General features: G+C 33.7%; 1 protein-coding gene across 4 annotated transcripts in view; it reads left to right on the top strand.

Moving 5' to 3' along the window:
* Window positions 1–231: 231 nt before the first annotated feature.
* Window positions 232–9,617, top strand: part of LOC111039458 (protein Skeletor, isoforms B/C) — a 100,846-nt gene continuing 91,460 nt past the window's right edge. The window contains exon 1 of one of the 4 annotated variants that reach the window (XM_022322990.1): window positions 232–363. The gene's annotated coding sequence lies outside the window, so the exon portion shown is untranslated. The other 3 variants (XM_022322991.1, XM_022322992.1, XM_022322993.1) reach the window with 3 other exon arrangements.

Raw genomic sequence — 9,617 nt, 5'->3', positions numbered from 1 at the left:
CGTGGCGGCGGCGGCAGAGGCAGGTAGGTCGTATTACGCTACGGCCGCCGCCGCCGATGGTATATACTACGCGAGCCGTACTACGCGCGGCTTTGTACTGCGCCGCGCGTGCCGTGCAGCGGCCGCTCGACGAGACGGTCTGGCGTGGGTGGGTGGCCGGGTGGCCGTGCCGCGAGTGGGTGGGATACGGTGGTGGTCGCGTCGGGGCGGGCGGGAAAGTGGGTAAAAGGCTACCGAGCGAGTCTGCCGCCGCCGCTTTTCAGTACGTGACGGACGCGCGCGCATCGCGACACGACCGAGACGCGCGGGACTCTGCAGCCGCCGCCGCCGAAGCCGCCGAAACGGATCGCCGAGACGGACAATGTGAGTGGCGATTTTCTCTGTTAACGCTGTTGTTTTTGTTGTTTTCGTTGTTGTCGTTGTAATTGTTTCGGTTTCATTCTCGTATCTATATTGTTATGATAAAAAATAATATAATGCGGAATAATCTGCCAGGACCGAAGCCCGCGGAATTCGGTCGTGACTCGCGACAGGTGCGGAACACGATTGCAGGATTTGTTATCTGTATAAAAACGGTGGCGCTATATGACCCGCAGCAACAGCGCCGTGGTTACCAGAACGTATAGTAGAAATCTCTCAACAGAATGTTAATGGTCGGTCAAACGAACGGTTCGAACTGCGCACATTGTAATAGTTATATTATAACAATAACAGAAGTATAAATTGCGCTCTGTTTTTTTTTACTAAAATTTAGCGATTTTCCGGGGTTGCCGGGTGCCAAATGAAATTTTGAAAAAGAAGCCACTAGGTGGTGCTTTTTAACAGAACACACGTTTACGACTTCTACTGAAGCACACAGCAGATAATAATTTAACACTTCAATACTTCAATATTGTAATGCTGATGGATGATATCCGCGGATGTATTATAATATTATATTATTTTTATGTGGACGCTAAGTTTGCTCTGTTTTTCGACTTGGAAAAATCAATCTCGGTAGTCTATGTCCAAACTCCAAATATACAGCTTTGTATACCGTACGGTGATTTCAAATTAGAAGTCGTCTAGGAAATCATGTAGATACCTGCTCTATTTTATAGGTATAGGGACATGGGAATTCGGCTGTATCGATGGTTTTCTTATTTTATTTCTATAACCTGACCACTGTTCTACAATCTAAGGTGTAAACAACACTGGTGTACTCGTATAATATATTTTATTATAATATCATAATAATAATCATTACAAAAGTAAAAAAAAAAAAGTGAAAAAAGTTCGTTTAGTCGCGATACACGTCCTATTAACTGACCGACCAATAACAAGCCCACACAAAATTATCTCACCCTGAGTAGAGAGTATAGGTATAAATTAGTTCAAGGCATTCCTAGACCCTAACACATTTTGCTACAGGTATCTCTAATACTGCGGTGACTTTCAATCTCTTGGCGTATTTGAATAGGTTCCGACGATTAGGATTGCAAAATCGTATACGACAACAATACTAATATATTTATATTTTGTACTTTCACTCAATGAAATAGGTTTTCTATGAAGTCTGCGAACGGCTAACGGGCTAAGTGGTATAAATATGAATCTTGTACTTGACAAACAGCAGATTGTTGTACTAAATATGATAATATGATGTTCAGTTGTTGCGATTATTCACATCATAAAATTAAAATACTCGTAAATATTTTTTGACATTTCATAAGTAAATTATCTCGACAGTCGACGATTGCGGAACATTCGGTATTTTGTTGTGAATACAAATTATATACGTATTGCTTTAATAACCCTTAGTTCTATAATGTCTTTGTTTGGTTGATTTACATGATACGGACATACATTATTATATTATTGATTAAAAAAAAGTTAAATACAAAATTAAATAATCAAAAATCAACTTTATCTTACAACTGTAAGTAAACAGAATTAATACAATTCTTATCAATTCTTCTAGATACATTATTTAGTGGCTATTAGAAAAATATATTTTTTTTTTCAAATAAATGTCATAATTTATTCATTGCATTCTTAAATAGACTAGGAACACTTAAAATCTACGGATAATTATTGCACTTTAACAATTCCAAATAATATCTACAAATTATAGTACCTCAGTTTGCAACAACATTTTCAATCAATATGAATCCCGGGAAAATATACTATTGTTTACGTATTACAAATTTATAAAATATACAATTATTAATCATTAATCAGTGTACCTATATTATGATCTGTGGTTTGAAAAAAAACACAACAAACTCGTAATTTATTTTGTGATTTATACAATGAATAATGATAATATTAATGTAATAATATAACACTAGTAGGTAAATGAGTATTAGGGCTCAAAAAATATTGTACTTGCTTGATTTTTCTATCAATCCATATTTCCATTGCCTGGTAAGCTACAAATCTGTTTCTTGCAAATAGCAAAAATTAGGATTTATTCATGATCTTTCTTAATGCGATGTTTTCAAACTTATGAGATTCCTTAATCATATTGCATTTTGTTTGTGTTCATAAAATTATACTGACATTGTTTTCAGTTTTTGCTGATATTTTATGAATTATGAGCCATACCATTTGAAAAAAATGCGTAGCACCCTAATTTATCACCGAATCGTAAGACTTTTTCGTGAACTCGCGTATAAATGTATTTAAGTTATTTTAGTTAACAAGTACCTGTACATTGATGTGACTATAGAACTATAAAATAAGAGATAATAATAACAACAATTTAATGGAAAATCCGCGTCACAGATCACCAAAGAATAGGTACCGAACTAATTTCTATTCCTCACGTTTACAGCATTAAACATGACATTATAGTATTGCCATATTTTAATGGGAATCAAATTAAACTACATGATTATTGTTGAATTTAGGTTTCATTTTTAATTAAAACCATAAAACATTTTAGTGACTAAAATATAATACTGCAATATATTGCAATCAATTTTATCGATAGTTTTCTTGTAGTGCAGCTGCCCCCGAGCTTTATTAATTACAATAGTTGTTTTGTTAAAATATTATTTCCATGTTAAAAGTAAACAGATGTTATAATAAAATTGTATAGATATTATTATCAAAAATATTAAGTATGATGGTAAACGGGTATTTGTGACTGTAATCCGGTAAACAATAGAAAATGCTCGTTAAGTAGCACTCCTGGTAGAAATATTATCCATATAAGAGCTGTTCTGCAGTTTTATTTATAAAGTGTCTGACTGTATCGTTTGAGCTTAATATTGGTGTTATTTTTTGGAATTCATTTTACAAGGCCGCCAATTTTTTTTTCCCGATCAAACGGTATAATGCATGACGATGATGATGATTGTTATATTGTAAGGGTGTATTTTGATTCCGAGCACGAGCCGCACCGACCCTAACTGTTTGTTACGGATTGAGTTCGGAGAAGGGTAGACGGTTTGACGCCCCAATCCCTAGCCATGCGTTTGTACCGGTATATTATTTACGCACAGTTCACACAATCAACTCTCCGAAAACTCTATACGACTATTATAATCATGATAATATATACTTAAAATACATTTACGGAAACAAAATTGTTAAAATTAAAAATCCAATCGACTGCAACTAGCGTGAACTCTAAAACTTATACATATATTATTTTTGTATAACACTACAGCGCTGCATCGTGTAGATGCAAAGACAGTCTTTTAGAGAAAAAATGCGGATAAATGCGTACTGAATATAAATGAAGTCGGGCGGTTCGGTGATAAAGATTAATGATTTTAGCTCAATTATAACGCATACTTATAGTATTGTATGGATCACTATTTATGTAAACGATGCGCTATTTCCTGGACGCCTGTGTGGCTGTGTGTCTCACTTTGACTCAATAATACTTTGTTTGACTTATCTACAACAATAAAAACCAAACACGCACCTTAAAAACCGACAAAACCGTTTATTTTTCTGCTCGGTGTAGGAAAATCGTATCGTGGACCTGCCACATATTATTGATTGGTATAGGTGCCCAACGACGAATGCAATAATATCGCTATTGAGTGTAAAAAAGTCTTATTATTTCCTTTTTCTGTATGTATGAAATCTCTGATAAGAGTGACTTATATTATCAAACGATTATAATTGTATGGACGTGAATAATCGAAACCAGAATAATTGTGTACACATATAACTATAATAATATAATATATCATTGAATTCCACTTTATGTGATAGCATCATTTTGGTGCAGGTCATTTTGATTCAATTAACCTAGTGCCTACTCTATTAGTTTTTATTATTCTTTATTAATATTTTGATCGAATGGAAAATTCAATGAAAATAGAATACATATATTACATTAATTTGTATTGAGAAGTTGATGTGAGTGGTGAAATTATTAATTTTTCTAGTTGATTGCACTCGACCACCGTGTAATTTATTTTCCATATTAGCCTAGGACTGGATAGATACATAAATATTTTATTTTAGAAGCAGATCAGATTCTAATTGAATTAAAAAAAAAATATTAAGCCATAAAAGTTATAAAGTTATTTAATCATCATCAGAATAAAGGAATTTTAATAGATGTTTAATTTAATATCACACACATATATTACGATTATTTGGTTATAATTTTTGTACTTTTATCCCAATAGGCAGTAGGTAGCTACACATAAATTATATTTTAATGCTGCAGTCAATAAAGCACAACAATTTAGTATACAGCTATAGGTAATAATTATAAGTAAAAACAAATTGAAGCTATAAATGGAAAAAATAGTCAAAATCCGAAGAGACGTCTTAATTGTGTTTTTATTTATATTATTATTATAAGTACTGTCTATTAACGTTTGATTTCGTGGTTGGTGCGTACTAGGTGGTCGTAAAAAACTATGGATTGTTTGGTTTCCAACACGATGTTTTCAACAAACGCGAATTATTAGTACATTATATAGGTGCGTACTGTATTAGTTAGGTACGTCGTACGTGTATTATAGTACGTGTTATGTACAGTTGGTCGCACGTTGTCGAATGTTAATATATTATTATATTGTTGTACGGCCGTTTGTACATATATATCTATATATATATATATATATATTATAATATATACAGACGAAGGGAAAGCGAGATGCTCGAACGCACACGACTTTTACGCTTAATTACGCTTCATATAATATATTTTCGAACGAACATATTATTATATATTGTGCGAGAGTGTGCTAAATATATATATATATATGTATTCCCGACCACGCGTTACACACTTACACGTGTACACTGTACGACGATATTATGGCTATAATAATATATAGGTATATGTACATCAAATGATACACGCGCGTAAGTCGAGGTTTGCGAAAACCTATTCAATCCCACATGCGACGATATCGCGGGCCATTGGATTTTTGGCTTCGAGACTTGAGCCACGCGTATCGCGGGGTCCGGAACGCAAGCAGCTCTCCGGGTCATTCCGCGAGCCCAACTGTATTATATATACCTATATATACTAATATATATATATTATATTGTATCTAAAGAGAGTAAATCTCTGCCGACTCGGTCCGGGGTTCGGTGCTGCTGCTGCTGGGTTAAAGGAGTTGCGAGTGTGGATGTGAAGCGGGGTCGGGGGGCATTGTCGAATTGCACTGTCGAAATCGGTCGGTGGGGCGTAAAAATCGATTTGGCGAAATACGTTTTTTCCCCTCGCGGCTCACCCCCACCTAATCGAAGCCAAATATACACCCTTTCGTCACCGTGGTGAAATATCCGCGGATGTATGATAGTAATGCGAATGGATGGGCGCCGGCAGGTTGCTGCAGAAGTGTTGTCGGGCCTTCGACGGCGGCTAAGTGTGCCCGAAGCGGTGTAATACTGTAATATGTGGAATAGTGGGATGAGAGTTTTTTTGTAGACTAGGTATATTATTATAATATACCGTCGAAATCACACACCGTCGAAGCGCGGAACCAATTGCAACGGTTTTATATGAGTATAATAAATAATAGTATGTACCTAGTTGCATAGTTATAGTAGATAAACAATAAAACCACCAAGGTAACCAGGCATAATATACCATATCAGCTAAATATATAGATATAGGTATTATTATTTAATTTATATGTAGTCATCTCCTCTGTGAATGTTCGCGCCCCATTAGCAAATTGATTCGAACGTTTTACCGGCCCCGCATTATAATAATATAAACGATAATATATATATTATTCGTCTCGGAAAGTTCCTTTCTCGTATCTTCCCTTGTGGACCACTCGTCAGTCAATGTTGGTTGGGGAAGGGATGTCAAAACCTCGTTTGCTCCCTCCGTTCATGGCGTGTCGCTTTGATTTTTCAGAACAGAACCGTTCTGTCCCTTTATATTATGTATAATATATATACATAAAAGGTCCTAAATGCGGACAAAAGTTTTCGTCCCCTCACTCCCCGCGCGCAAGTCACCGAGCTCCTCAAAGTCGGAAACATCGTTCATCTTCTTCACCCGCGAAAAAAGAAAACGATCTGCAGCGCGTCGAATAATAGTCATTATTACTATCAAAAAAAAACTTTTAAAATCGTTGTAATTAGATCGGAGGTACCTTATATAGAGATTAGAGATACATGCGCTGTGAACAGGTGAATAATATTGATGTGCAACATCATTAGTAAATTAATATATTTGTGTTTCCAATTCAAATGTATGTACGCGTTGTATATAAATATGTATAATAGGTACTATTGTTAGTTGTTACTAGTTAAATATATAATTATTTACAACGAATTTTCAAACATGATTTTTAGTATTTAATCTTAGCGTATGGAAACACGACAATACAATTACAATTTACATAATTTACATAATGCTCACGCTCAGTGTAAAAAAGTACATTCTTTGATCTGTTTAACAACTGCGCAAAAATTGTGCGAAAAACACGCTTATTCTTCGATTCCTCATACAACAGAAAATCTTACCGAAAAATCTCCCTTATTGTATAAGTACGCGAGTACCTAAGTTATAACATCATTATCGCGTGTGCCGTCAATAGAGGGATCAATAATGTATGCGCTTTGAAAATTCACAATATAAGTAAAATATGTTGAATAACAGCTTCACTAAGTGTAGTCGATGTTAACAATGGAGGCGTCACAAAAACTAGAAAATAAAATATTATTTTAGTAGTGCTTGCGACTGAACACATCAACAATTGGTTTCTGTGAGAGACGACGACGGCGTCGAAGACGAAGATAAATAATTTCTCCAAACGAAACTGTTGCGTCGACTAAACTTGGCAAGGAATCTCTTCTCGTCTCCCTTTATAACTTATATATTATTTAAAATGATAGTTTAAGATTAAATAGTCGTCAGGAGTCGGCGGGGTTTGTACAAAAGATAATAATATAATATAAACGGTATTTCAGTTGAGAACGCGCGTATTGCATACTATCTATTATTATATTATTATTGTATATAATATTTAGACAAATAATTTTTCGAACGAGAAATTGAACTGTCAAAACTTTAGCGTTTTGTCCTACATTTACATTTCACATATAATAATATAGTTGAAAAACAAAGTGGAAATTATTTAATTATCTGTGGTAAGAGTAACTAATTATTTAAACAGCTATAAAAGTATAATATTTCAATATATCACTGCAGCGTTGGAGCGAAAAAATAAAAGCGTTATCATCGTTCGAGCGGATAATATTATTTTCAAATTTGTTTTTCCATTAAATACGAGCCGCATAATTTGCATTATTATCGCCAAGATAATAATATTATGATAATATGGTCTTCACGGGTTACGGCCGTAAATCGTTTGGTAAAATGCAATGCAATTTCCAACAAGTCATAGTTGTTTAAAGATCGTGTACATGGGAGGTTGGCGATGTGGAAACGAACGACGAGATAGAGGAATGCGTTATCGCCTTACCGCACACCCGTCCGAAAGTTTATATACGATTCCAACTCAAAAACCGTTTAACATACGAACGTGTTTGTGTACAAAATTATCACATATATTATATTATTATTATTATTTTATTATATTCATGGCGATAAAATAAAAAAATAGCAACGATTATATTTATCTATTTAAGGTGATTGTGTAACCAGACGAGGAGTGTTTTGATTTTACAAAAATAAAGATGACCCGATTAAAAATTGTTTAATAATATGAAAGCGCTCCCCGCGAAAGACGTCAACGTTATAAGCTGCGAGAGAGTACATAGGTAATAATATGTTGTTAGGTACTTAACCTATAGGCACAGTTCTTCAGTGTACATGGTGATTAACCAAGAATGCGTATCCCCTTTTTTCTTTAAATGCTTATTTTTGATAGTTATAACTTATAAGTGTACTTGAGGACTACATTTTCATATACATATATTATTTTTTTTGCAATTTGAGGAGTTTTTTACACAATTTATTTTTTTATATAAGAAGTTAACGCCCACGCCCTTTTAATTGTGAACAGTTAAATAGATGACTTATTTTTAAATTTTGACATCATATCTAAATTGAAATTCAAACGAGTAAGTTCTATGTTACAGCTTGCGGACTATAACGATTTGAAAATTTATATTTCATTTTACTTGAATTTTATATTTTTTTTAAATTCTTCGAGTGTTTAAGTCAATTGAATTTTGTTTAATACATTATGCATTATTATGAATCATTATCATCCTTAGCACATATAATGGAATAACTCAGAAACGAATTTCGATTTAGGTACAAAAACATTTGGAAAACAATAATTTGCTTAAAACAATGTTTGGTGAAATAAATGTTCGAAAATCAGAATTTGAATAAGTGCATCATTATAAACTATAAAGGATAAAAATGGGGCGAACTTGCTTGGTGAATCACCCAATACAATAATGTATACTATATTATATATATATTATATTATATATTATCATCATAATAGGTATTTAAATATTTTAATCCGACGATATTAGAAAGTCGTTGAAAACGGAACGATCGAGAGAGCCGTACTATGAAATATCTACGAGTTAAGGTTAAACGCGTATTATTATATTTACTTGGTATATATATATACGTGTATTTATCATACATGTCACACGAGGAAAATAATGTTCGCGCTCGGCAAATCGAAACGATAATAATATGCTGGCCGCGCCAGTTCAAATATACCATTATGCGCGATTTATGCGATAACGACGTAAAATAATATTTTATGGGGGAAAACAAAAATAGGTATCCCGAGTGTATATAATATATATTATAATATATTGTTATAATATTATGTAATATAATATTGCAGGCTGCAGCACGTCGGGTGTTAATGACAAGCGTAGTTTCGTAAAACTTAAAAACTGTCGCGGAACATCCCGCACGGAGTTTTCCTAATCGAGCAACACCAAGTATTTTATTATAATATTACATGTACCTATATATTATTATGTTATTTCGAATCATGATGTATATTGTGTATACCTGACGTACCATAATAATATAATAATATAATAATATCATAATATCATAATATTATGATCCACGGAAACAACGGTCAACGACAACTTCAGATCTATGTAAACTCTGAGATTTTATAATTGAATAAAATAATGTATTTATAATAATAATATAGGTACTTAATACTATTTAAATCTAAACGTTTAAA

Source organism: Myzus persicae, unplaced genomic scaffold (assembly GCF_001856785.1).
Source record: "Myzus persicae strain clone G006 unplaced genomic scaffold, MPER_G0061.0, whole genome shotgun sequence".
NCBI classification, from domain to species: domain Eukaryota; kingdom Metazoa; phylum Arthropoda; class Insecta; order Hemiptera; family Aphididae; genus Myzus; species Myzus persicae.
Note: the sequence above shows the minus strand (reverse complement) of the source record. Positions and strands in the feature narration are given on the sequence as shown.